Here is a 27,466-nt window from a genome sequence, read left to right as displayed (position 1 = left end):
ACATAAACCCTATTCTATACTTCCATCCCGGTGTGGGCAATGGAACTAATAGCTATAAACATAAAGAACTAACCCGATTGAAGAACACCATGAACCGGAAGAATCATTAAACCTTAAGACTGGCTTCATCTCCTCCCTTGAAGGAGAAGATTAGCCTTCCATATAGAAGGAAGAACACGAAGAACGAGAAGAAGAAGAGTTGAAGAACATAAGACTAGAAAGACTAATTTATTAAGACTTCGATTAGTTAAAACCGATCTTTTATTATTAATCTCTCTCTGCCTCAAGTTCTGGAGACAAGGATATAAGTGAATTGGCCCATTACATGAGGCACTTAGGTCCTCTATTTATAGAGGTTACAATGAGTTCTAGAAGCATTCCAAACCGTCATTTGTTTCCTAATACAAATAGGTTTCTTTCAGAGTCCGACTTCGTCTTCAAAACTGAGAAGGAATTGGCTACAGTGTCGATTCATGCGTCTGGACGCATTATCCATCCGTCCCAGACTTAATCAATGCGTCTGGACGCTCGATCTATGCGTCCCAGACGCAGTTAATGCGTCTGGACGCTCGATCCATGCGTCCCAGACGCATAAGCCGATTTTTTCTCTTACGCTTATCCTTCTATCCTCTTTTGCGGGCTTTGGTCCAAGCAACGAATCCTTTGGCCTTGGGCTTCCAAATAGACTTTAAAATAGGTCCAAGTCGCATATTTAATAGCTCCAATTCCTTGGCCTTCTCCTTGATTGTCCACGGACCTCCCATGTGATCATTAATGCTCCGAATTGCTTCGTTTTACCCCATTTTCTCTAATATTCTACAAAACTCTCTTTTTTACCTGTAGAATCTTAAAACACAACTTATAAACACTATTAGTCCACTAAGATGGCTAAACAAGAGGCATAATCGAGGGTTAAATAGCACTTTTTGAGCACTTATCAGATTATCAGGATTGACTGATTATAATTTTAGTTTATGATCCACGACTTAGAATATATCAATTAAATATCTATTAATTGCTTCTAGGGGTGACAAAATTTGCAAGAAGAAAATTAGATTGGTTTTTGACACTAGATCCATGAGAAAGTGGAGCTATATAGCAGGTAAAGCTGTTATATCAATTTTAAGTCCATTTTAAGCTTTTAAGTCCATTTAGCATTTGTGTTTATGATATAATATACTTTATTTTTGCTGTTTCTTTTGAAGATTGTGAAATGTAGTTGATTGGTTTAGGAGTTTTGCTAGGTAGAAACGACAAGGAGTGATTTACAATAACGAAAATGACTCTCTGGAGGTGGGGAAGAAGGAAGGTGAAACTTGAATTCGCTCGCCACTGACTGAAGAACCACCACGGTTTGCTTCATTGAAATCTCCATCAACTTATTATTATTAGATAAAAGTTGGCAACTTAGTTCAGGTTTTATGTGCTTAGTTATTCGTTGACATATCCCAATATGATTAAACTTTCTTACATTTCAAGCATATTTCTCAGCACAATATTCTTCATCGTAGAAAAATCATTGGTTTACACTAACAACCAGCTGTGTAAGCAAATCAACACACTTGATGCTAATGGAGAGACAAATATTTGGACGTGGCAGGTATCTGGATTACAACTCTGCCTTGATATTTGCATTCACAGATTAATTTTTCGACCACATAATCTTTTCACATGATTAAATGTATATATAATAATAAAGGCTACATGAAATATTCAAGGTAATCCATGTACTCTGTATTCAAGTATTCAACTTCCATATGAACAGTGGCATTGTATTTCAAACAAATCTCCCTTAGTAATATGCTCCTCGATCAACACCATTACATATTTTTTTTTCTTTTGCATTTTTAGTTAGTATTGAAGAGTAAATTAAACTAAGTTTTAACTATACTCTTCCAGCAAGTGCATGTGATTCTGCTTTCAGTAGCTAAGCCATTTGTGTTTAAAATCATTATAAAGCCATACATCATCTGACCTTTCAAGTAAATTTTTTCTAAACTATTAGAGAAATTTTGCAAATAGTAATAAATTTTAAAGACTGAAAGTTAATCGCAGTCTTTCTTCTTTACATCATTAACTCTCCCATCTCTTTCTTTTGCGAGGGTCTTCCATTTTTCGTATATCGTCCACCTCTAATGTATGTTATTGTTTGTTTGTTTGTTTTTGTTTTTTTTTAAGTGGAAATTTTATTGATGATGATAACGAATTTTATAAATAATTAGGACAAACGTGCAACAAGCTGCGTCGCAAGTCCTTTCTAAATAGCAAAATCCTATCATTCTAAAAACAAACTCGTTAGAACCAGCTGTCATGGCATTACCGTCCATAACTTTCTAAAGTCTCTTGAGGAGCTCAACAGATTTTTTTTTTTTTTTTTTTTTTTTTGCTTTGATACTTTATTTGTCCAATTTCCTATTCAATTCTTTTTTTTTTTGTTTAAGTTATTGAATAACTTTTGAATCTATTGCCCATGTCACTTTGGTTTTTCTATATTTTGATGGAATTGACTTGAATATCATTTACCTTTTTTGGAAGTTTGATATGAACCATCTCTTGCTAAATTTATTTGTATTTACTTTGGGGTTGTCGTGTTCTCGCTATTTGCGGATCCAAAGCAGATTTGGGAGGTTCCGGGGTATTAAGTGTGTTATTCTTTGGTAAAAATCTATATCGATGTTCGGGTTCGCAGACTTTGAAAATGCAATGGGAATGAACATGGTCTCTAAAGGTGTTCAAAATGTACTGGACTTTCTTCAGAATGATTTCCCTAACATGGAAGTCATCAGCATCTCTGGTTAGTTGCCACTCACTTTTTAATTTAGTGAATATAATTGCCATTCTTGATTAACAAATTAAATGTCGATGGATGCATTTTTTGATTTGATATTTGATTTTAAATTGGTAGGGAATTTTTGTTCAGACAAGAGGCTATGAACTGGATTGGATTGAAGGTCGAGGCTAGTCTTTTGTTTGTGAAGCTATTATCAAAGTAGATGTGGTGAAGAAACCAAACAAACATAATTTTTTTTAGTTTTAAGGAGTCTATTTTCCATGTTTGTTTTGGTGGGAAGATTTTCTCTTTGTTGCTTTTCCTAAAGAACATCGTCATTGTCATCTTACACATGCCCAAGAACTTGTTGGTCATTAACCGGATACACCCTTTTAATTATTAGATTCATATGCTTATTTTCATATATTGGGTATTAAACTTTTTACTGTAATGCATTTCGGGTGTTGTTTTGGATTTAAATTGGGTATATTGGATAATTGAAGTATAGGTTTTGTATTAATGAATTGACTTTAAGGAGCATTTTAAAGATGGGTTTAACGTTAAATTAAATTAATTGAGTTGACTGGATGATTATGTAACACTATATAGAATTAGTTCATCACAATCTAATTGAAGCCAATGTGTTTGGATTTTATTTTCCTCTGTTGGATGCTTTTCTTATTGTATAATTTTGTTCGAGCACTGAGAGAAGTTTGGCTCGGGGTCTGCGAATCCCAATTTAAGAAGACTTTGGGCTTTAAAATGAGTAGATATCAATACATATATTATTTATTCAAGTGAACTTTGGGTTTTGGAGTCATTAGCTATCAACTATGAATGTAGCAAGTCTGGCCACAGTATGCGATTGGAGATAGGATTTAATATCTATGTGGGCAGCAAAGCATCAATAAAGTCTCTATCTGTTCAAACTCTCTTAAGAAAAATTCAAAATCTCAAAGAGCTAGAGGACGCACCATGGCATTGTATAAACTTGCTTGCAGCCCATAAAAATATTTACAGGGATCAAACTCTCAACTACAACCATGTGTACCAAGAAGTAAATGGTTTACCCGATGTAATGGCTAGCTTATCTAATTCCATAAAGGTTCTCATATATGTACTATTCCTCCACTGGATAAAAGTCTAATGGATATTGTAACAAACAAAGTTAATCGAATGATTTACATCAGGTTTTAATGCCGGCGAGGATTTGCCTAACATTTTTTTTCCCTATTTTAGTTGGTATCAAATTAGAGAATAAAAAAATGAGATGTATATATAATTGATTAGCACATATCCAGTTGGAGAAAGTCGAAAGAGCTATATAATAATCAACATAGATAACAACTTGATCAAGGTAGATGACTATATTTGAAGTCATTGGACTTCAATGTACTTGCAAAAAATTGCTTTTAGTGTGCTATTAATCTTAATCGTTGGTCTAGGTTTTCATTTCCTACTTTTATTGAAAGCGTATGACATTCTGTTGTAGTTAATGGCATTCTATTGTAGTTAAAGAAGTTTGTACGTGTATAATCATCTTTTACTTTTCACTAATATGTGAAGGTATATCAAATTTTTATCTCTCTCGGATAATTTCATTGAGCGTGGCCTAAGTTTCGTGCACTGACTTCATAATGAAACTTATGTTGAGTAATTAGATATTGACTCAAGATTTATGGAGTTCATGCAAGTCATGTATAGAATGTAAATTGTTCAAGATTTTGTGAATAAATGAAATTTTTATTAAAGGAAAAGTAAATAATCTATTGATTAATGGATAATGTGTCATGTTTATAACTTAACTACAAATACTTGCAAGTCTTTTAACAAAAAAATTATTTCATTTAACGACACCCATTCAGTAACTTCCAAGAGATCCTATAAAACAATAAAAAAAAATAAATACATATATGACATGGGAAAAAACTTTACGAAAATTTGACAAGAAGACCTTCAAACATAGTATTTTTCAAATGTAAAGATATCTCTAATAACTAGAAACAATCAATATATCAAAAACACTAAGAATATGATATGATTTAAATATCCAAGTACACTATAGCTATATGGTATACAAACTTTCACTCAATAAAGAAAGCATAAGATGCTTAAGTAGCTGTTTTTTAACTACAAAACCTTCATGATTAATTCCCAATTTAATTACCCACTAACAACCTATAAGTTTCAGCATTGGATTTCTTTTTAGTGACATATGAAAAAAGGTAAGCTTCACACATTCCATGTACATCAGCAAGCTTATCATGAACTTGGCAAACTAATGATGAGATCTCCATTTTATGAGCACCACAAATTAAATGTCTATAAAATCCAAGTTTTTCCTTTCCAAAAATATGATCAAGCCTTGAGCACAAAAGACATGAAATTTTCAATTGACAAAAATGAGCAAATTTTGTTACCAAGTATGAGAGCACAACATTAACGAATAATAGAAAAATAAACAACCACTCAAGGACACCAGTAGCTAAACCAGTCGTAAACCTCTCAGAATACGTCAATACTTTGACAGATTTAACTCTTCGTGTAGCCATTCCTAGCGCAAATGCTTTAAAAATCAATCAAGAGATGAAAAACCTATAAATTTACCCACCAACAACCTTTAAATTTTAGCATTGGATTTCTTTTCCATGACAAATGAAAAACCTTACTTTATACATTACATGTACATCAGCAAGTTTATCATGAACTTGGCAACCAACTAATGATAGCAAATTAGGATACTATAAAAAATGAGAGCGAGTTCAAGGGATATTTGAAAAATAAAAGTACCTTTAAGAGCGGCTGAATTTACTTCTTCGCTAAAGTCAACTGAAGATAGATACTCGAGAGATAGGTTAACCCATTTGCTTTCTTTAAAAAATGAGAGTGAGAATACACGTGTGGAAATTAGAGATACAAATAGTGAAAGTGAGACCACGTGCTAAGTATACTAATGGGCTAAGAATTAAGCCAACCTTTATCATAAAACCCATTAAAAAAATGAAAATTAAAAGACAACCCAAAATTTGAACATCTTAATTAGGGGTGACTTCGGATCGGATCGGATCGGATCAGATAAAGGGCATTCGGAAAAATTTGCAATTTTTTTTGGATGACAATATCCTTTCCAAATCCGATCCAATTATTTTTCGGATGGCAATTGTTTTTCCGAATTTAGAAAGTTTGGAAAATCGGAAATTTTTTGGAAATTTCGGAATCCGCAAAATATGGAAATAAATCGGAAATTTAAATTATATAATAAGATTCTCTTTTAGAATAACCAATTTTTATCCAGTTAATACATTCATTTAGCAATCATTTTGAAATGTGTTAATTCAGTAAACAACTTAGACCTTTTAACACGTTCATTCAACAAAAAAATTCATAATGCTAATTCATTAATTTAGCAAATATGAAATATAGGATAAATTGAGACATGTACTAGAATGACAATATTGATTTCTTGAAGTTCTGAGAGAGACAATTTCTACTTCTCTAAGGTTTTTATTTGGTTTGTAAACTATATGTAGTTTTAATTTAATAACTATATGAAATAGTCCGCTATATGTTAAAAATTCGGAAATTAATCAGGAATTGGATTAGATCGGATTTTGAAAACACATCCAATTCCGATCCAATTATTTTTCAGAAAAATCGGATATCGGAATTTCGGATATTGGAACACAAATATAATTGCCAAATTTGAAAAAATATCGGATCGGAATTCGGAAAAATTGGGTTTTCGGAAAAAAGAGACACCCGTAATCTTAATACAATAAGGCCCATTGATACAAAAAAAAAAAAAAAAAAAAAAAAAAGCTTTTAGTCTAACAAATTATTGGCGCTGGAAACTTTGATCAATTAATTTACTTTATGAGTTTCAATATAGTTTGGAAGTAAGATTTTTGATACATAATTAAAAAAAAAAAAACAAATGAAAAAAATTATATAAAAAAGTCCTCGTTCGTTGAACGGGTCCAAAAATCTAGTATAAATAACAATTCGAACACTTCTATCAAATTAACTCCCATATCTACCTCGAACTATCTTGTCTTCGGGGTCGTTTGTTTTTCTGAGCCTCTGAATGCTGAATGCTGGATGCTAAATGACCCATTCTCTGAATGCTAAATGATGATTGCTGAATTATGAAAAACATGTTTGTTTTATGTTAGAATAACCTGGCTTTGAAGGCTGAATATAAATCATTCGGGCAATTTTACTCATGCTATCTATTTTAAACACTAACTTGATTTATTGTAAAACAAAATATATATTATATTTGAGAAGGGGAGATGGATTATCAAATAAAAGAAATGATAAATAAATTTATTTAAAATATTCTTTCACAAATATATTTTAACGGTTTATTTTCATATTTTGTTTACTTTCAGAAAATATATATGTAATTCTATTTTTCACAAAGTGGATATCATTCACCCAAAAAAATGAAAAAACCCGTGACGCCAACATCAAATTTTGAAGAACCTACTTTGAAGCCATAAAGGTCAAGGTAAGAAAGTAGATGGGTTCTGGAGATTGAGTTCTTAAGAAAGGGCAAGAAGGGACTTCCTCGTTTCAAGTATTATAATTCAGCATTCAGGAGAAACTTTGGTGCTGAATGCTGAAAGTGCCACTGAATGCTTAAACCACTTAAAAAAACAAACAAGTTTTGAGCCTTTGAATACTTAAAACTTAAGTTTAAGAGGCTTGAATGCTGAATTAAAAAAAAACAAACAACCCTTCCTCTCAATTTCCCACGACTAAATCGTGTATGCCTCCAGGAAAGATACAGAAACCCTATAAAAGAAGGATGACAAAACTCTAAAATCGATTGAAGTGCGCCAATTTCTTTTGAATTTTCAAAGTTTGGGTTGATATTGGTCGCTGGAGTTTTATTGTTTCATTGATTCAATGGTATCTGCAACGTCGAAGATCTTTTATACTTCAAAGGTTAAATCTTTCCCACCCTTTTCATTTTATTTTTGAAAGTCATCACTTTTACCAAGTTTTGAACGGTATAAAAGGAATTACAGATAGGGTGTTTGATTTGGTTAACTTAATTGATGTTTACATCAAATTTGAACTGTCCAAATTGATATTCTAGCATGCCCTTAGTCTCATCTTAGGAAGAGTGCATGAAATCAATTTTCCTTTTTCTAGAAGATAGATGAAATCAGTGAGAAGTTATTAAATTATATATATATGAGGCACTTCAAAGTTCAAAGATTTTGTTTTTGTTCTTTTTAAGTGACGTGGCTGGTGGATTTTGCAGGCTTATAAGTTTGAAATTGGTTCCCTCTTTTTTGGTTAAGACAGTCTAGTACACGAAGCTTGCCTTGGTGTTGCAATGAACTAGCACATCCTTGTCTGTGTCCAAATCATTCCAATTATAATAAGGATGTCTTGTTTGATCAACTTTACTGTTAATTTTTTGCTAGGTTCAACTCTATTGTTATTTTCAAAGAATGGTTGCTTGGAGTGCTGGTACAGATGCACACATTGGAGGAGGAGGTGGTAGTGGTATTGTTATCTTCAATTCACAACAACCATCACAACCAGTACTCAGCCAAATTCTATTTTTAACACATAGGGGACACAATCAGTCTAGTAACTCGCTTCAATTCCGTGCTTAGACTGACCCATCAATCGCCAATTCGAATAAAATGCAATCAGTTAAGCAGTCATTGATATATGGAATTAGATTTGCTTATGGTGGATTCTCAGGGTTTCACATTCCAACATGAATTAAAGGTGAAGAGGAGCATGGTGTGGTTTCTAACAAGCCGCCATCTACTTCTTGCCATTGAGAAACAAGAATGCTGAAATTAAGGTAATTTTTTTTGGTAAGCTTGCGATGGTTAGTATGTAAATGGAAGTTATGTAATGTATACATTGAAGAGATATGGTGCACCAACTGTTGGCAATGCAAATTTTATGTTACAGTTGAATGCTATTACAATTTTAGCAGTGCTAATTTTACTTCATAGCCCTTTACTCTATCTCACAGTCTAGGTTTATTTATTTTTATTTTTTTAAGTGGAAATTTTATTGATACTGATAACAAATTTTACAAATAATTAGGACAAGTGTGCAACAAGCTACGCCGCAAGTCCTTTCTGAATAGCAAATCCTATCCTTCTAAAAACAAACTTGTTAGAACCAGCTGTTATAACGTTACTATTAATAACTTTCTAAAGTCTCTTGAGAAACTCAATAGACTGTTGTTCCAAAAAACCGAAAGTTTCGAAACTAAACGGAATGAAACAATGTTGGTTAACCCTGCAAGCTTCCTCATACTTCTCCATCTTCCCTGTCACTGCTCTCTTAGCTGCTTTTCCCACCTCAAAGTCACCATTCCCGAACCTTACCAACGGAGAGACTCAAATTTTTTTTTTAATGTGGTTTACAAATTTAGTAAAATAGGATATAAACATAATGCTTTTAACTGCATTGACTAGAGATCATGTTATTTGTTAGCTTATGAATTTGGATAGTGATACTTGTTAGCTTTTGTATATATAGTCATATGAGTTTCCATTTGAATCATGTAATATATATGAGTATCCATTTGAGTTCACTAGTACTTTGCTAGGGAGTGTTGTGGCACATTTAATTAGATTTAACTAATCTTTTTATAAGAGGTGTTGTCTGGATATGAATATTTGGCTATATCCCTTACATTATTACCTTTCTTTAATTTATTCTTCCCATGGTCTATCATATGAAATCTCAGTGTTATGTTTTAAATTTCCAAGTCCCAAGACATTTATCCTTTGTAATGCCAAGATATACTCTAATGTGCTTAATATCTATTGTTCTATTTTGGTCTAATAATATGAAACATGGTTAAGTATGATTTTGATTGTTCTCTCTTGACATTCATTATGGTTCGAGTTATTTTATAAGAATGGTATCAACTAGGATTATAAAATTTACATAAATACATACTGATTTAGTAATTGGCTAGCACCTTGTTTTTGTATACATTTAAGCAACATGACCTGTTGGTGACTGAGAAAATAGTTCTGCCCATCTAAATTAAAGTGGGGTGGAGTCATGTTCAACAATTCCTGGGTTCAATCATAAGGTGCCAGTTCTCATTCGGTTATGAGGAGTTCGGAACCGAAATCGAATGATTTTAGGATTACTAGTAGTACTGAAATAGTTCAAGTGACTAGTGTTGTTAGTTCTCCAAAGAAAGCTTCTTCGTCGAGAACTTGGAGAACTGGAAGTGGTAATTTAGAATGCAGGTGATTTTGCTTGGACTCTGACTTTTTAAATTTGTGGTTTACTGATTATCATATGCTCTTTCAGCTTTATATAAATATGAAATATCTTATAACGTGTCGTTTTATAAACAATGAGCACTTGCTTATATGGTTATAGTACATGTCTTCAATGTGACATTGTGTGTGGCCGCAGTTCAGTTGCTCGTGGGTGTGGCAAGTTTTTGAAGTTTTTTCTCAAGTTTCCAATCATATTTTTGTTTTCAGGTGTTCCATGAAGGATTAAGTATCATGCTGCCTTCTATGAGAGGAATCTAGCTTTCTTTGTGGTAATCTTGGATGTCTTTGGCTATGTAGTAAGCGTTTTGAATATTATAACACCTAGGTTGGTTTCGATTAGTACTTGGCATTATTGTGTTAATGAAAAATCACTAATTTCCTACTACCACCACTAGTGTATGCTGTTGCCACATTCCTCTTTGGTTTCCCTGATATGGTCTACATAGCTATTTTCTTCATTTAAAATATGTAGCATGTGTTCAGTTTGTACATCTGTGAGGGTGCTGTCCATCCTTTGTAAGCAGGGTGTTGTCCAAATTATCTATAGTTTGGTTACTCTTGTATATCATAGGAATTCCAATGTTATTCATCTGGTGTCTCCCAGATAAAGATCATTTTACCAACCGTAAGAAAGAGTCTATTAAGTTTTCATCATATCTTATGTCATGTCCTTGGTTAGCAATTGTCATATGCAATATACTAGGGTGAGGTTTATACTTTTTTATCTTTTATTAGTTGATTAATAAAGTTTTTTTTTTTTTTTTTTTTTTTTTTTTTTTTGTGCTTATGAAGGGTAATTTTAGAGTTGACAAGTTCTTTTCACTTGGTGGGAGCTTTGAAGGTGCTTCAATTATGTTAAACCTTGGATACTCTTTTTTTTTTATGATAATCCTGCCTTAATATATATCATAATAAAATAGGAATATAGTTAGAGTCTGAACAACAAAAAGAAAGAGTGTTCATGTCTGCCTTACTGGCAGCCCATCTTGCTAGATCGTGAGCCTCCCCATTAAAACAGCGTCTTATCCAGCTAAAACAAGAATACACAAATTTGCTAGAAGTGCAAATGATGGCTTTAGCAATGTTTTGTAAGGAACAATCCACATTTGGCTCCTGAGCTTCCAAACTGTTAATTACATTGATGCTATCTCCTTCAAACACAAACTTCCCACCTCCCAGTTGTTTTGCCAGCCTTACTACTACTTTTGTTGCTAATAGCTCACTTTCTTCCCCTGACTTAGCTTTAAATCTTCTCACAACCGCTGTCAGTAGAGCTCCATCCTCTCCCCATGCCATAGCAGCTCCAGCTCCTTCCTTAGTGTGCTTGTTGTAAGCAACATCAAACATGATATTAACAAAGCCCTGTAGGTGAGTCTGTTGATACCTTCCATTTCTCAGTCCATGGTTATTTAACTTAATAGAGTTTATGTCCTATCTATTTATATTTGATGTGGATGTATGTGAGACTACATTATTAGCTACGTTCCTATTAACAGTAGAATAACCAGAATTTGAGTTAGAGATAGAGTTAGAAATTGCCCTGTCAAAAGCCTTGAGTCTCCTCAGCCATTGTGTATTTGTTGCTGCCAGAATTGCGTCTCGTCCTACTGCCCCTTTATCAAATCTCTCTAGGTTCTTGTTATCCCATATGGCCTGTAGGAGGGTGCATGCATACACCCCAAAGTTGGCAATGTTATCATTTTTGTTATTGCACCACTCCATAATCTCATCAAGCCAGCTTCTGGTATTCCACCCCTTGTTGACTTCAGTTCTCAGGAATCTCAGCTCAAGTGGAGACGCCACCCAAAGGGATTTGGCCCATTCACAGTCAAAGAACACATGTTCCTGTGTTTCCAATCCCCTTGGATACTTTCGAAGAAGATATACATTATAGTTGTTTATCGCACTTGAGAAGTGTGAAAGTTATTTGATAAAATTTTTGAGAGATATAGAGTAAATTGTGAGTTGAACATCCTTATGTACTTTGTAGACTATTTTTGAAATGTGAAATAGATTATTTGGCAATTTTGATTCGTGAAATTTTAATTGTTGAAGGTATACTTGTGTATTTTGTGGATTAATGGGATTGTTTTTTAAATAAGTTGTCTCTTTGACAGTTCTTCAGGTACAATACTACAAAATGATTTCTTATATAGCAAAATAATAATAATTATTATTTTTGAAACTAAAACACATTTACTGGCGCCATAATGTTGTCACAAATGCAAAAACGCCGTCACAAATTTGCGTCGCCAAAACGCCGTAAAAAAAAATGTGACGTCCCAATGCCCTCACAAATGTGAAAACGCTGTCACATATTACTGACGCTACAATGCTGTCACAAATATTTGTGACACCAGGGTGCTGTCACAAAAAAAAGTGACACAAATTGAAACACCAAATTTGTGACGCCAAATAGTCGTCACAAATAACATCACTTGTTGCTTCATAGACTGTGTTTGCTTGTTTAGAATTTGGAATTTCTTGGCCTGGGAACACGTCTTTCTGGGTTTTGTCTTGAGCTAATAGGTTTAGAGATTGTTGCATGGATGCTAGGATTTGAGTTTGTTGTTGCATCATAGCTAGCATTATCTCGGATTGGACACTAGTGGGTGGTGTAACTGGGACTAGGTCTATTTGGTTGTTGATTAGTGGATTTTGGTAGTTCTGGTTAAATTGGGATGGAACCAATGCTCTGTTATGATTGTTATAGGTACCTTATTCTTATATGAATGTATTTGGTGGTTTGACGTGATTAGTGAACCTTAGAAGTGGTTGGGTTTGTGGATTGGTACTTCATGTGTAATTTGGGTATTGCCTCCATAGTGTATTTGGTACATTGAAAGCATAGACTTCTTCGGGTTGAAGTGATGATATGTTGGTGAGCAATGGACAATTGGTATCTATGTGATTTATGCTGAGACAGAAATTGTATGGTGAGGTATTTATGTTCATGACAAGATGAAGAGTTTGGTCCTTTTGTTTGGTTGTGAGGGATTCTATCTTTCTTGTGAGGGATTTAATTAATGTTTTGATTTCCGGATCGGATTTCACCTAAAAATACTACTAGCCTTAGATGTACTGGGTTGGGTTGTTCTGGAATTGTTTATGTCGCCTCAATGGGTACTCTTTTCAGTTTGGTTTTCAAGAAAGGTTAAAGCTTCGGTTGCACCTTTATCCAAAAAATTTACATTGCTCATGATGCGGAGGGTTACTTTGTGTTCTTGGAGAAGACCTTTGAAAAAACATTGGACAAGAGTGGAGTTTTTTAGTTTATGGTGAGGACATGAATGGAGCAGGTCAGAGAATCTATCCAATGCTTCAGAGAATCTCTCACTCAGACTCTGTCTGAAGAACTGTATCTTGCTTCTTATCTCTTATGTTTTCTTCGGTGGAAAGTACTTCTTCATGAAGGTGAACACAACCTTTTCCCATGTATTGAAAGAATCGGGCTTTTGAGATAGAAGTCATGCATGACTTTTACCAGCTAGAGTGAAAGGAAACATTCATAGCTTCACTTGATCATCGGTGACGCCCGGATAGTGGAAAGTATTGCATACCTCATGTATCTGGCGTAGGTGTTCGTATGGTAACTTGTGTTCGAACCCGTGGAAGATGGGTAAGAGATTGAACACAGTTGGTGGAATACGAAAATCGCTTGTGAGCGGTGTGAGTCGTATACAAGATGGAGGTCCATCTTGTAACGGTGTGTAGAAGTTGGAGAGTGACTCTTCAGCTTGCACGACTTTGTCAGCCATCGTAGAAGACGGGGGACGAGTGATAGGAGTTTGTCTAGGATGATGTGCTCTCATACGTGAGTAAGTTTTATGCTCGCTAAACCTTGTAGTGCCTGAACGTAGTATCATGCACTTTAGCAAGACTAGCAAAACTATCTAAAAATGCACAAACGATGCAGTGGATGCTCAAACAATCGAAATTCGTTTTTGCAATTTGGAGTTTTGAAAATGTTTGCTTGGTCTATATATTACTATGTCATGTTCGAACAAACAGTTGGGCACGAAACTAGGTGGGATCTACTACACGGCTCAGAAAAGTAAAATAATCACTTCACCAAATGGTGTGCTACCAAGAAACTTACTCACGGTGAATCTGGGGGAGGGGAGTGAGGAAGGTAGTTTGTCCACCGGAACCTGGTAATTATTTACTCTAAATCCTCGTGGCTATATTTTTGTCCTTTTCTGGAGGAGCGTGACTATTTTAGGCTTTAGGTGATTGATTTTAATTTTTGTTTGTGTAGGTCTCAAGTAACAAGCAACGTCCGGTTACTACATTGGGTCATGACCCCTAATGGTTGATATTTGGCTTGGGTATATCCTTATGCGCGAAATTAAAAAGACAGTGTGAAAATTTAACTCAAACAATCAGATAAGCATGCTTTGTAACACTCAAGGTATCCTCTTACAGGGGTTCGAACCCCACTACACACAATTGAGTTACTGATCTCTTTAAAAACATGCTTGCCCACACATTTTAGCCAATCAAAAAAGAAGAAAAAAAAAATCAATAAAAAAAGGTATCCTCTTATAGGGGCTTCGATGAGGTTAAGAGCTTACCTCTCAAGCTGTGCTTACACGCTGCTTGAGGTGGAGTTGACGTTGGTTGGCGCGTGATCTGAGGCCCAACCGTTCGAGCGTTTCCGTTTTCGGTTACAAAAGCTTACTTTAAAAGCCCACAGTCTGGGTTTTAATAATTATACAACTTTGCCTTCAAAGTCCCAAAACATAAAAATAAAACTAATACTAATATAATAATTAACTAAAGAAAATCGTAGTTAGAGTATTGATTACCATGTTGATTCAAAGTGTGTGAGCGTATGATACACGACTCGCCTCACACACTCAAACTTTCCAAGACAATTAAAACTCTAATTCTTGGTAAGTTGCATAACTTCAACAAGGTGGTTAACAATATGTATATAGTTCAAAACAAAGTTTACTGATGTGCACTACTCCATTACAAAATCTGGATATGTTATTGAAACCACTAGATCAAGTAGACATGACCGGCCAAAAACAGCACTGGTGTTGCTGATGGTGAAGGGGTGGGCGCGGCTTGGTGGAGGCACGGTCGCGGCATGGTCAATGCGCGGTCGCGATTTTGGTTTTGGGGAAAAAACTCTAGCGTCCATCATCAGCTCCAGCTAGTCAACAATGGACCTGGATTCAGAACACAGTAGATCAATAATGAATAACACTAAATTATAATGACAAAAATTAAAAAGAAAAAAGAAAAGAAATGAAAGTGGTAGAAAGATGCTTCCCTCCTTAGAGCTCAACCATTAATCCAATCTCTTCCAATCCATGATGGCGATGCCATTTTAATATTTAGATTAAAATGTTGTGGTTTTTTAGGTTCACCAGGGAATGTCAAAGGAAAATGAATGGAGAGTTTTTAGAGAAGGAGGAAAGGTAGTTTTTTGGTTTTGAAGTGTCACTCTATTCTACTTAATGGATTGATTCAAAACATGTAAAAGAAAACAAGATTGAAAGCTTGAAATGAAAAAGAACAACTTGATTGAAATGATTGGATGAAAAAGAACTTGTAGAGAATGAGAAAACAAGATTGAAAAGCTTGGTAAACAATTTAGATTGAAGAACTTGATAAATAACCAAAAATGAAATAAAACAAATAAAAGTCTTGGAAAGTAAAGGACTTGAATTAAAATTATACACTACTCCTAAATGACCATAGATTAATTCTAGGTGCTCTCTCTCCTCTCACTTTTTGGTTTATATACTACACTTTTTACAAGTTACAGATTTGCCCTCCTCTTTTGGATTCAAGCCACCTTATGAGTTTGTTTTATGCTTTTTCTTAGATGCAAGAGACTTCATGAGTTTGTTTTTTTCTTTATGCTTTATACTTTTTGCTTTTGCTTTTCTGCTTGAGCAAGCTTTGGTTATGCAATGTTACTTTTGAGTCAAGGCCATAATCTTCAGTCTTTTAGGTTTGGGTCCTTGACCACTCACCACTGGCCGTTGACTTTGACTTTGACTTTGACTTTTTTGCATTTCCTCATTTAAGTTCGAGTCTTCCTAAGCAGCATTTTAATAGAGCTTCTTTTGGCGCTAAAGTGCATCTTTTACAATAAATAGTCTGAAAAGGCATGTAACCTACAAATGGTAGCAAAAGCTATACATTGTCTGCTTATTAAGCATAAAGACATATTTGAAGCATTGTAAAGATAATAAAACACACATTTGAGTTATGATCATGTATCTATTGTTTGTTTGTTTTTTTTCCATACAAAACCTAGATATCGAGCAATAGAAATACTCATGTATTAGAAAGTTAAATTTGATGGAAATACATATTGATGTAACGGTAGCTAAAACACAAATCAATTTGATATTTACCTTGATTCAACAATGACCAAAAAAACCATGCATCAACTAATAACTTATATCAAGTATACAAAATATCAAAGAAATAGCTCAACAAAAGCACCCGAGTGATTCAAACCAATAATTCTCCACTCTTTTTTAAATAGCCATATATTGATTATTTCTTTCAATAAATGGTACTGCTTAAATTAAGTTATTCATATTTCATTAGCAAGAAGTGTATAAACCCATTTCATACCCTCTAATCTTACATGTCTCCATCCTCGGTTTCATGCCGAAGATAGAAACACTCATGATTTGAATTAATTAGCCGAACCCATTTGGCTTGCCTACGTACCCCCTTACCGGGGGATCAAGCTGCGTCGTAGTTCTCCCCTCCCCTCTTCCCTTTTCCTCTTCCTCTTCTTCTTCCTCTGGGGTCCCTTCTAAACCATAGTCCTTTTGGGCTTTATTCCCTTCCTTAACTCTTTTCCTAGCCCTTGATCTTTCTTTTCCATCTCATGGTCCAAAATTACCCACTTGTCTTTCTTTACCCCTCTTGAGTTATGTTTTTGTGCTCCCCCCTCTCATGCAAATGTTATGCTTTGGGCCTTATATACATGTGATGTCCTTGGTCATAAATATGGCTACTACAGATGCCCCCTCTCGGGTCTATCGACGAATACGGGGAACCCGGGAAGACCTTGATATCTTTTGTATTCGTACTTGAATTTTAAACCTTCGCAGTCTCATTACTTGATCTAGTAGTTTTGTGTATTCCTTTGATACTAGCTTTGTGATATAAAAACTTTTGAAAACAGTTTTTAACGAAGGTGCACCAATTTGAAACGTCTAATAGTTTAAATATGTCTCCATTTATGTCATTTTGGCTCACATCGATAGTTTCTCAGCTCATCTCTTGAAGTTTTTAGCCCATACAAGTTTAAGGGAGTGTCAACCCATGTGACAGTTTAAGGGGGTGTCCAATTGATAATAGTAAAAACAATACTTTACCCTACTTTATGCTAAATAACACTAGGAAGAAGTAAACTAGACTATTCTTACTATTAGATCAAAGTTCTACTCTCAATTAATCGTGCAATATAACTAGAGTAAAGAATTCGTTCCATTCCTAATTGCATAAACGTTTAACTTAATTCAACATGTCACAATTAATTTAACAGCATGAGAGTAATGATTACTAAATAGACCTAATATGGAAAAAAAAAACTAATTTGAATATATTCTAAATTAAACTAAGACAATTTAATATGAACTTGTAAATATAAAGAAGGAATTAGAGCGATTTGAATCCACCTTGATTTATACTTAACATTTTGGCATAGAGTTTGTTGCAAACCCTAATCTTTTCGTTCAAACATAAAGATTAGACTTTTAATGATCCCTAATTACTTATGGTATCTCTAGTCACATAATAATTAGCATGAGAGGAAGTTTAAACCTATTCTCATGGCGGATTAACTATCCTCTAGCCTAGGTTAATTCTACTTATGTTTAAATAGAGAAACCTAGACTTGAAGCTCTTTTAGCAACTACTCTACACTAATATATCAAGTCCTCATCAAAGCATTAATGAAACCCCTCTAATAGAGGTTTAGGTATGATTCATTAGACTATCATGCAAATAAGAATGAGAAGAAGACATAATAATAATAAGAAATTGTATTAAACTAAGAACTTGATGTGTTTTAATGGAGTTTAGGGCTAGAAAACATAAAACCTAAATTATTCTAAACTATGGGGAAGAGGTAGGAGAGAGAGAATTAGAGTTTTGCCTTAACTCTCTTTATATAGGAGAAGATTAGGTTTACAATTTCATGCATTGGCTTTGGAACTATGTTTTGGGCTATTAAATCAAGCCCAAAATCTAATTACTTAAGTCTAAAAAGGGTTTCTTTGTTGGAATTTACTACAACACCCATTTTGGCCACTTTTACTACTCTGATTGGGTCAAGGCTTCAACCATTAGAAAGCGCTTTCTGAGCCTGTCGTTTTGACATATAATAGGCCCAATTCTGATATTTGAGTCCAAAGATACTCCCACTGAAGTTCTGTTGATTTTTTTTTTCTGCCAAAGTTGACTTTGACTTTCAATTTTGACTAAGCTTTAAAAGACTTTTTCTCCTTGAAACTTGGGCTTTAACCATAGAACTTCTCTAGCAACCAATTTGGCTCCTTTCCCTTGCAAAAGTGATGTATCTCTTCACATAATTGACTCCAAGACTTGAAATACACAAAAACACGTAAACAATACTAACTCTTATTTATTATAAACATAATTGGCCTATATACGAATGACTCCTCCTACCCACATCCATTCAAATAGTACGAAATATATTCAGAGATCGCTCATCTTGCCCCCAATTTGATTTGGACACAGGGGTCCATGGAGGGCTCACCCTCTGCACTCATATTCAGTAGCAACTTAGTCTGCCTCCAAGTGTGATTCAGGTATGAGGATCCGTGAAGGGTCTTCTCAAACTCCTCTGCACTCATTCGTAAACTCAATATCTTGTCGCAAAAGGTCTCATCTCCTCTGTTCTCATTCATAAAACTCAACAACGTACACTACACATAACAACTTATTAGTAACGGATATACATCCGTTGCAAAAAATATTAGTAACGGTTATCTTGCGTTGATACAAAAGCATGACAAATCAATAGTAACGAATATTAGTAACGGTTAATATCTATTAGATAAATTACTAACGGTTATCAAGTGTTATTGAAATTAATTTCAACAACACTTATCAACCGTTACAATTTTATTAGTAACAATTATTAATTTTGTTCATAATTTGTTCCAAATAGATGAAAAGGGTCAGCAATTCCCCCTTTCTAATGCTTGCTTATCTGTTATTATATTTGTTTGGTTAAAAAATTACTAACGGCTTAGTACCCGTTACTAATAATTTATTATTTAAAAAAAATGGATTTCCTAGCCTTTTTTTTGACAGGCCACATACAGTGGCATAACACTTGCATCTACACCCTTTTCACTCGACAACATATGAACCAAATGCTTCTATTCATCCATAAAACGAAAAATCTCTACAATATATTCCATTTTCAATTAACACATCCCAATCACAAATACAATATGCCAAGATCCTAGTGTTTTGATAAGTACTATACTTCTGTTATCATTTAGAGAATTAAGAATTTCAGTAATACTTGAGGGATTTTTCACCTAGTCCACACATACAAAAGCAAAAACACCAAAACACACAAGTATCGTAGATATAATACATCCACATAGTAAGGTGTCAACATCGATCAAGGACAACCAACACTTTAGCTAAGTAAATAAACTAATTAACCTCTAAAGACTTGATATATATCCCCACCAACGCCTTATCAATAACCAAATACCAATTTGTTTCTGCAAGTCTGAAACACCAAGCTCCATCACACATAATAACACCAAGTCTGCAGGTCACACAACACATAATACCAAGTGTTCACAATGCATTCAACTAATGAGTGCCTGCATGCAGAAAAGTATTATGGTTTTCCATTGCTTGGTGTATGCAATCACAGACGTGTGTTGTAATTCTTTTGAAAATGCCATCTGATGCAGCAACCAGGTAGGTATCATTGGCAGTTGAGAGGTTGCCAATTCGTCACCTCAAATGCATATGTAACTCCATAAGTGAAACAAAATGGAATGAGAACAATACACAAGGTGGTGTTTCATGAGCATGGGGGCATAATTGTTTTATACTAGCGTTAGTACCAACTCTAGATGGACATGAGGGAAGAGAAATATGTTTTTATTGGTGAAAACGAATATACTAAAGAGTAAACTTTATTCCCAGGATGAGTACACACCTTTTGAAGGATACATCACCAATAGATCTAGACACCGCTAGCTTGCCATTAACACAAGGCACGCCAGCCCAATCTGCAACATAACCACCTGCAGATTCTACTCGCGACCTTTCATCATCTCTAGCATCTTAGACTTTTGATGCCATTTTATTGGAGATAAATCACCATTATGTCTTCTCTGCCTATATAACTTCAGTAAAGGGTATGCAATTGTAAAGTATAAGTAACTTATTTGCTTATCATCATAAACATAATAGAACAAAAAAAAAAACAAACATTTTAGTTGTGACCAGGGAAGAATGCTTCCTATGGTGCGTATGTTAGGTTGAACCTTTAACCCTTGTCCATTGTTCGATAGCACAGCATATAAACGAATTCCCATAACTTCATTCTCATGCCACCACCTTTAATCCTTTAATCTAACAGCTCTATCACTATCATATCTGACACAAACATACCATTGACATTAACAATGCCAACTTCTTCCCCATCTTTCTTTTGAAAGAAGGAATTCACCTGCCAAGTTCATCAAATAAATAATTAGAGGTAAAGCGAGATAGCAGTATAGGGGTTTCAAAATATCATTCTTCTTAGAGTGTATATATATATATTCATCTGAAAACATGTAAAACAATTTCTAGTAGAAACTCGCATAAAAGTCAATGAACTTACTAAATAATATGGACTGATTTCTGTATTATTATCTCTTGGAATATATGGATTGATTGACGCACAAAAGGTCAATACAAAGGAAAACCTAACTAAGTATTCAACAAACTTAATAATACAGATATTGTCCTAAACAATAGAACTAAAAAAATCGGATGGCCGATTTTAAATCCAAATGGTCGGACTTGAGTGCTTTCACTTCGTAGTAACGTTAGTATCCAACAACCAAGGGTAAATTTGAACACTTAGCTAGTTCTCAAGTCGATCAAAATCCAAACTTATTCATCTCTAAAATTTATAATTAATATTAACCTTTACTACAAGTAATTAAGATGGATGTAATAGTCGATAAGATTATAACCGTTCACATTTTCATCCAAAGGGTATTTCCAATAGTCTGTGTAATAAAACAGGTGTAGACACACTTGTTTATGAAAACGCAACAGGAACCACAAAAAAAAAATAGATTCAAGCACTAACAGTACGTGCAAAATAAGAACACATAAGTATAATCAATCACTTAAGTGATTTTGTTTTAATTGTACTTGAAAGATGTATTTAAAATCTAAAGGAATGTCTCACATGTTACCTTATGTTTTTCAGACAAGAAGAGCTCAAATAACCTGTCCAAATGTTGTTGCCACAAGTCGCTATACTGAACCAGAAACATTCCAGCCTAAATATAGCAAGAGATTATTAGAATAGCTATATAATAATAATGTTCTAAAACAGCAATTAAGTTTCTTCGTTCGCATTAGCTACACCAGCAAAGCAATATGTTTTAGATAGTCACTGAGGGATATTCAGAAACAGCAGGAGGATGATTTATTAGATGAACAACACACCATTTACATGAAATGGAAACTAAAAATCTTCTTTCCAAATTAATGTACACAGAAAGTCAAATGTGGGATCAAGAATTAAAGAGGAGATTGAGGGCGACAGAAATTCGGCAAATATTTAGGCGAAAGCAAAAATCAGACAACAAATCTCTTATAGAAGAAATAAAAACATAAGTAGGCATCTTTCTTAACAACCCAAGACATATCAAAGAGTATCTTATACAAGCATACGAAGACAAATTCAAATCAAAATTGGTGGTGCACAATCAAGAACTAATGGATCTTATTCCGCAGGTAGTAACAGAGCTACAAAATGTATCAATCACATAGGGGTGGAATTTGGGTCGGGTTAGCCCTAGCCCGATGGACTAAAACCCGACTTTTGTTGGTCCTGGGCTAACATATCAAATCCGTGGTCTAGGCTTGGTTTTGTAAAATGAAAATCTGACTCGGTTTTGGGTTGGGGTTGGGCTCGGGCTAGAATATCAAAAAACCAAAAAACTCGAGCCCGTGTGCATATATATACGTATATTTTTCAAACATTCTATTTTTGTAAAAATAAGGTTGAGAATCTCTATTTTAGAGGGAATAATGTAATCAACAAAGTTAGTTTCTCTTTCAAACAATCAAATCTCTTTGATTTCATTAGAAGGTTTCAATTTTAGTGTTTTTTATCTCATAATTCCAAAAAAAACCCGAGAAGTTTGACCAACCCGAATTGGTCTGGCTAGGGCTTGGGCTGAAAATTTAAGGACTGACTAGGGCTTGGTCCCAGGCTCGAGTTGAAACATTTGTAACTTGGGTTGGGATCGGGTTATACCTCAACCCGACCCAATCCGCCCGAGTTCCAACCCTACAATCACAGCTATGCCTAATTGGGAAGAAATCAAAGAGACTGTTTTTGGTATGGATACCTCCTGGGCAAGATACATGAGCAAGCAGTACAAAAATAAAAATGGAAACTGGATCGAATACTACAAGTGTTCATCTATTTGGGCAGGGCTTAAATGGACACTACAAGAAATGCAACCATATCTATCATGGCACATAGGAAAAAGGGGATTCTTTGGATTTGTGGGGAGGTGCTTGGGTAGGCCCAAGATCAATCACTGAATGTCTTCCACTTACAGAATGGAGAAACTTCAATTTAAGAGTTCCTGACATTATCAAGAAAAATCAGTGGGTCTTTCCCAAAGAGCTCACACAGATTTTCTTTAGTATGGGAATGGATCTTAGTTCTTTGCCACCTCCTTCCACTGAAATTGAGGAATGTAGAGTGTGGACACAAGACAAGGAAGGCAAGTTCTCGGTTTCATCTCCTGGGCAAGATACCTATTGAGTTTATATATAGCAATTTATGTGTGTCGGTAAGGTGGCCGACCTATAGTTAAAAGGCACGGGTGATCTTAAGGGCTGGCCGTCGGTCCTAGGTAACACTGAGCCCTCTAAACGTGAGCTTAAGAGGCCTTAGATGTGAGGACTATAAATAGCCAAGACGATGAACCCAGGCAAGTATTTGGCAAAAGTGCACTTACTGAGTCATTCCTCCCCTTAGCTGCCTCTAGTAAAATGAGTCTCCGATGATTGAAGGAAAAAAAAAATTAAGTTCATCATGAATAATGAGTTTTGGTATTCCAACTCTATATGTATTAAGTATCATGGTAGAAATTCTCCCAAGGTAACCAACTTCATCAAGATTCCAAAATTAAAACTTCAAACCAAAGGCGAATCAACAAGCAAGTATAATATGGTACCATCACCATTAAAATGAATATCAAACAATTAGACTAATAAGCTATTTCATTCTAAGAGGATATAACTCAATCAAGAACAATGTAATAAGCATATATCACCAACAACGGTTGAATCCAGTTATATATACATAATCAGTCACTAATTTGCTCAATTAAACTAAGTACGACCTACCCATTAATCACAATCTTATCAAACCATAAAGGAATGCACTACAAAGCACTAAAAAAACCTTCAACTTCACCAAAAAAGTATACCCAACATCAGACCCTATCACATCAAGCAACCCACAAACAAAAAAAAAAAAAAACCCCAATTTTATACTAAGGATTTACAATAAAAGAAATTCAAGCAATTCCCTAGCCACACAAGGATTACCATGAACTAGAAATCAAACTCACAAAGAATAAGCAATTAAAGAGGTTGAAGCCAATATTCATATACAAATAAAATTGAAATTCAACTAACCTTGCAGCATCAAACACAACCAATTAAAATTAGAATAAGGAGAAGTAGAAGCTCCCAATTAGGTGGTTCATCATATCGCAGCTTTCCTCTCCCCTTCATTGGTGCAAGCTTGAGGTGCAATAAAGAGAGATACCCTCATTCCAGCAAGCACCTAATTCTAACAACCAATGCATAGCTCTTTTAAATCCAACACCTAATTCCAACAAGCAAGAGGTGCAAGATATTCCAAACTCATTAACTTAGCCCATGGCCCATGCACATGTTCTATGGTTAGAAAGAAAACATCAATTTGGTATTCTCTTAGCTTCTTTGAAAACTAAAAAAGTTCATGTTCATGTACTAGAATATCTTTGTTATTGTCAAAGTGTGCATTAACTCATTAAAGGCAATCAACATTTTTCAGCTTTCTGTTTAATATACTATACATGTCCTATAGTATAGGGCATGAGGTAGAATACTACCAACGAAGTTAGGTATGGCATGGCTAAAGTTGTGAAGATCAGGCTGGGCATAGATAAGGCTCAACCTGCCCATAATGAGAGGGGCAATGCCATGAGGCATTCACAGTTTCATGGGCATTGTTTGTGGACGAGGGGAGTGTCATCTATCCCCCCTTTTAATTTTAATTTTCGCCGGCCAGGTTATACTAGTATACTGAGTAATGGGGGAGAGTAATCAAGTTCCAATAAGGGGAGCCAGGGGAAAACAAAGAAGAAGAAGAACATCATTGCAAATTATGAGAAAAGAAAGATATGGAATTATTGTTGTAGAGGAGGTGAGCAGATACGAGAGGACGAGAAACATTGAGAATGCAATCCAAACATATAGGAGAAATGATTACAATGTCCAACAAAGAAAATAAAGTACAAGTACCACTTAATAACGCAAAAGGAAAAACAAATGCTAAAAAGAATGACTAACAGTACTCTGTTCAATGACCAAAACCATATCAATTAATGGACAAAAGTTTTGCAAATGAATGTTCTATGTTCCATAGTACAAAACACTTGTTGGCATTCAAATAACATCAATATTACTGTACAATGTCTTACAGGGCTATTTGGCTATTGATAAAGTTGTTACAAGCAACAGAAAATAATACAAGATAGGTAATCAGCACTTGTTGTCTATTAAAGTTGCTGCCTTCGCCAAGTGATCAAGGATATAATCCTTATGAAATACGTCTCACATTATACAAATATATATTACTCCCATTCCCCCCCTAAACTTCCCTCTCCCAGGTCGTTTAGATTAAGTATGACTCATTATGCATTGCATAAATAGTTTTTACGTGTAAGAAAATGCACATAGTGGTTTCCCAACCTAGAAAAAGATAAAAAAAGATGATCGACATGTGAACCAAATACCAATCGCAGCTTGAATAACTACATCCCAATTCCTAACCTATTGTTCCAACTTCGAAAAAAGTATTTCATCAATGCCAAATAGGCGTTCAATACAAATGAAGCGTTCTGATGTAGACAAAGTCACAAACTATCAGCATGCCATCACAAGGTCTACATTAAAAAACAAGAGCAAAATAGTTGCTAGGGCCAATTAACTATCATTGAAATTGAGGATGATTCTGATATCATAATATTTTGCTACAAGTTCCACACTATTGTTCTATCACAAACAGAAAAGAAAAGAAAAACAAAAATCAGGCAACACTCACAGTAATAGATAGCTAGTACGTTTGAGGGAGTCAAAATCAGACAACACTCATAAATCTGGATGCAAGTAAGCCGTTCAAACTAATGCAAAACCTCTACTTCATTAACCAAATTTGAAGTTATGTTTGAGGAGGCACAAGTAAATACTAATTGCTAACGACGATATGATTTTTAATGTGGATCCTAAGCTCCAATCCATGACAACTGCATTACATTAAGCTACAAGAATATATTTTTTTTGCTTCTATTATCTATCAAACAATGCCAATACTATTTAAATGTAAGTATAAAGAAAAACTTCACTGATTATAAAACCTGACAAGAAACTGATCGAACATGAGAACACCACATATGAAGCTATAAAGATACAATCTTTTACATAATATAATAATTTAATGTAGTTTAACCAAACCCATAAGCTGAAACCTTAATGAAAAAAATTATTACATTGAAAAACCTATATTAGTTGTTACCTTGAGCATATCGAACACACAGTAAAAAACAACAACAACAACGACAACGGCAGCATGCATCTTCAAAAAGTTCAAATACCCAAAATCATGAATTCGACAAATAATGACCAAAAGTTAGTAAATTGGTTCAAAACCAAAGCATTTGAAACTAAAAAAGTAACAACCACTTACAGAAATTGGTATTTGACTAAAAACCTTAAGATATAGAGATAAACTTGTTACTTGGAAAACCTAAAAATCAATCTTTGACGAAATTCAATTCCCATCAAAATCTCATCTTTTTTTTCATTCAATAAACAATCAACCAAAATTAAACATAACCAACAATTACTTACCTCGGTTAAAGAGAATCCTTTGTTCAGTAGATCGAACAATTACGTTTAAGATGAAAATCTCAAAACCCTATACATACAAAACCAAAACCCTAGCCACACAAAATCAAAATCAGAATTTTAGACAATTCGTAGGAGTAAGAAGAGAAGACGAGCGAGTGGAAGAAGAGGGAGAGGATATGATGACTCACCATGCAAAGAACAACCCTACGACAGGCAGACAACACCACTCGTCAGCTCACTGTTCCCTTCTTCACTCGGGCTATTTCTCTTTTAAGGGCAATATGTTTTTCCTTTTCCTATTTTTTTCCATGAGTGCGAGAGGTGAAAAACTCCCACTTTAGTTTTCTTTTTTTTCCAATCTGTTTTATTTATTTATTCTTTATTTCTTAATTTCTAACATAAATTGAAACGCCACTAAATATCTAAAGAAATGTTACAAAATAATTCGAGCATTTAAGCAACGGTTGATAGTATTTCTAACGGATCATAAGTGTGGGTAACTTTCAAACGGATGTATAAGTGTTACTAATGAGAAATCTCAACTGTTGCAATATCACCTAAATGGTGTAGTGGTATTTGCGAAGGGTTTTCTCCTCTCCACTCTCATTCGGAAAGCATAAGAGCATATCGGCGAAGGGTCTTCTTGAACCCCTCCGCTCTCATTCGAAAAACGCATCCAGGAACAACTCAGCTTGTCTCCATGTTTGTTTGGACACTAGGGTCCATGGATCCTATACCGCTCAAGGCTTTGGACATGAGGGCTTGGGATAGCTCTGCCTGCCCCACACGTGTTGTTTGGACACGAAGGTTTGCGGATCCTATCCCACTCGAGGCTTCGGACACGAGGGGACAACTCTGCTTACCCCACACGTGCTGTTTGGACATAAGGGTCCTCAGATCCTATCTCGCTCAAGGATTCAGATACGAGGGTCCGGGACAGCACTGCCTGCCCCACACAAGTTGTTTGGACACGAGGGTCCGCGGATCTTATCCCAGTCAA

At 34.8% G+C, this 27,466-nt stretch overlaps 1 long non-coding RNA gene across 10 annotated transcripts; it reads right to left on the bottom strand.

Annotated features, from left to right (window-relative positions):
• Positions 1 to 19,540: 19,540 nt before the first annotated feature.
• LOC147511475 (uncharacterized) lies at positions 19,541 to 26,800 on the bottom strand. 10 transcript variants are annotated; one of them, XR_015219409.1, is made up of 6 exons: positions 26,655 to 26,800; positions 26,467 to 26,555; positions 23,986 to 24,178; positions 21,513 to 21,599; positions 20,255 to 20,770; positions 19,541 to 19,994 (listed from the first exon to the last, which is right to left on the bottom strand). It is a non-coding gene; the product is annotated as an uncharacterized LOC147511475 (long non-coding RNA). The 10 variants fall into 10 exon arrangements; XR_015219412.1 differs by having other exon boundaries at positions 19,541 to 19,910; XR_015219411.1 differs by having other exon boundaries at positions 19,541 to 19,852.
• Between the last annotated feature and the right edge of the window lie 666 nt (positions 26,801 to 27,466).

Source organism: Coptis chinensis, chromosome 3 (genome assembly GCF_015680905.1).
Source record: "Coptis chinensis isolate HL-2020 chromosome 3, ASM1568090v1, whole genome shotgun sequence".
NCBI lineage: Eukaryota > Viridiplantae > Streptophyta > Magnoliopsida > Ranunculales > Ranunculaceae > Coptis > Coptis chinensis.
The sequence above is the reverse complement of the archived record's forward strand: the minus strand, read 5'-3'. Positions and strand labels throughout refer to the sequence as shown.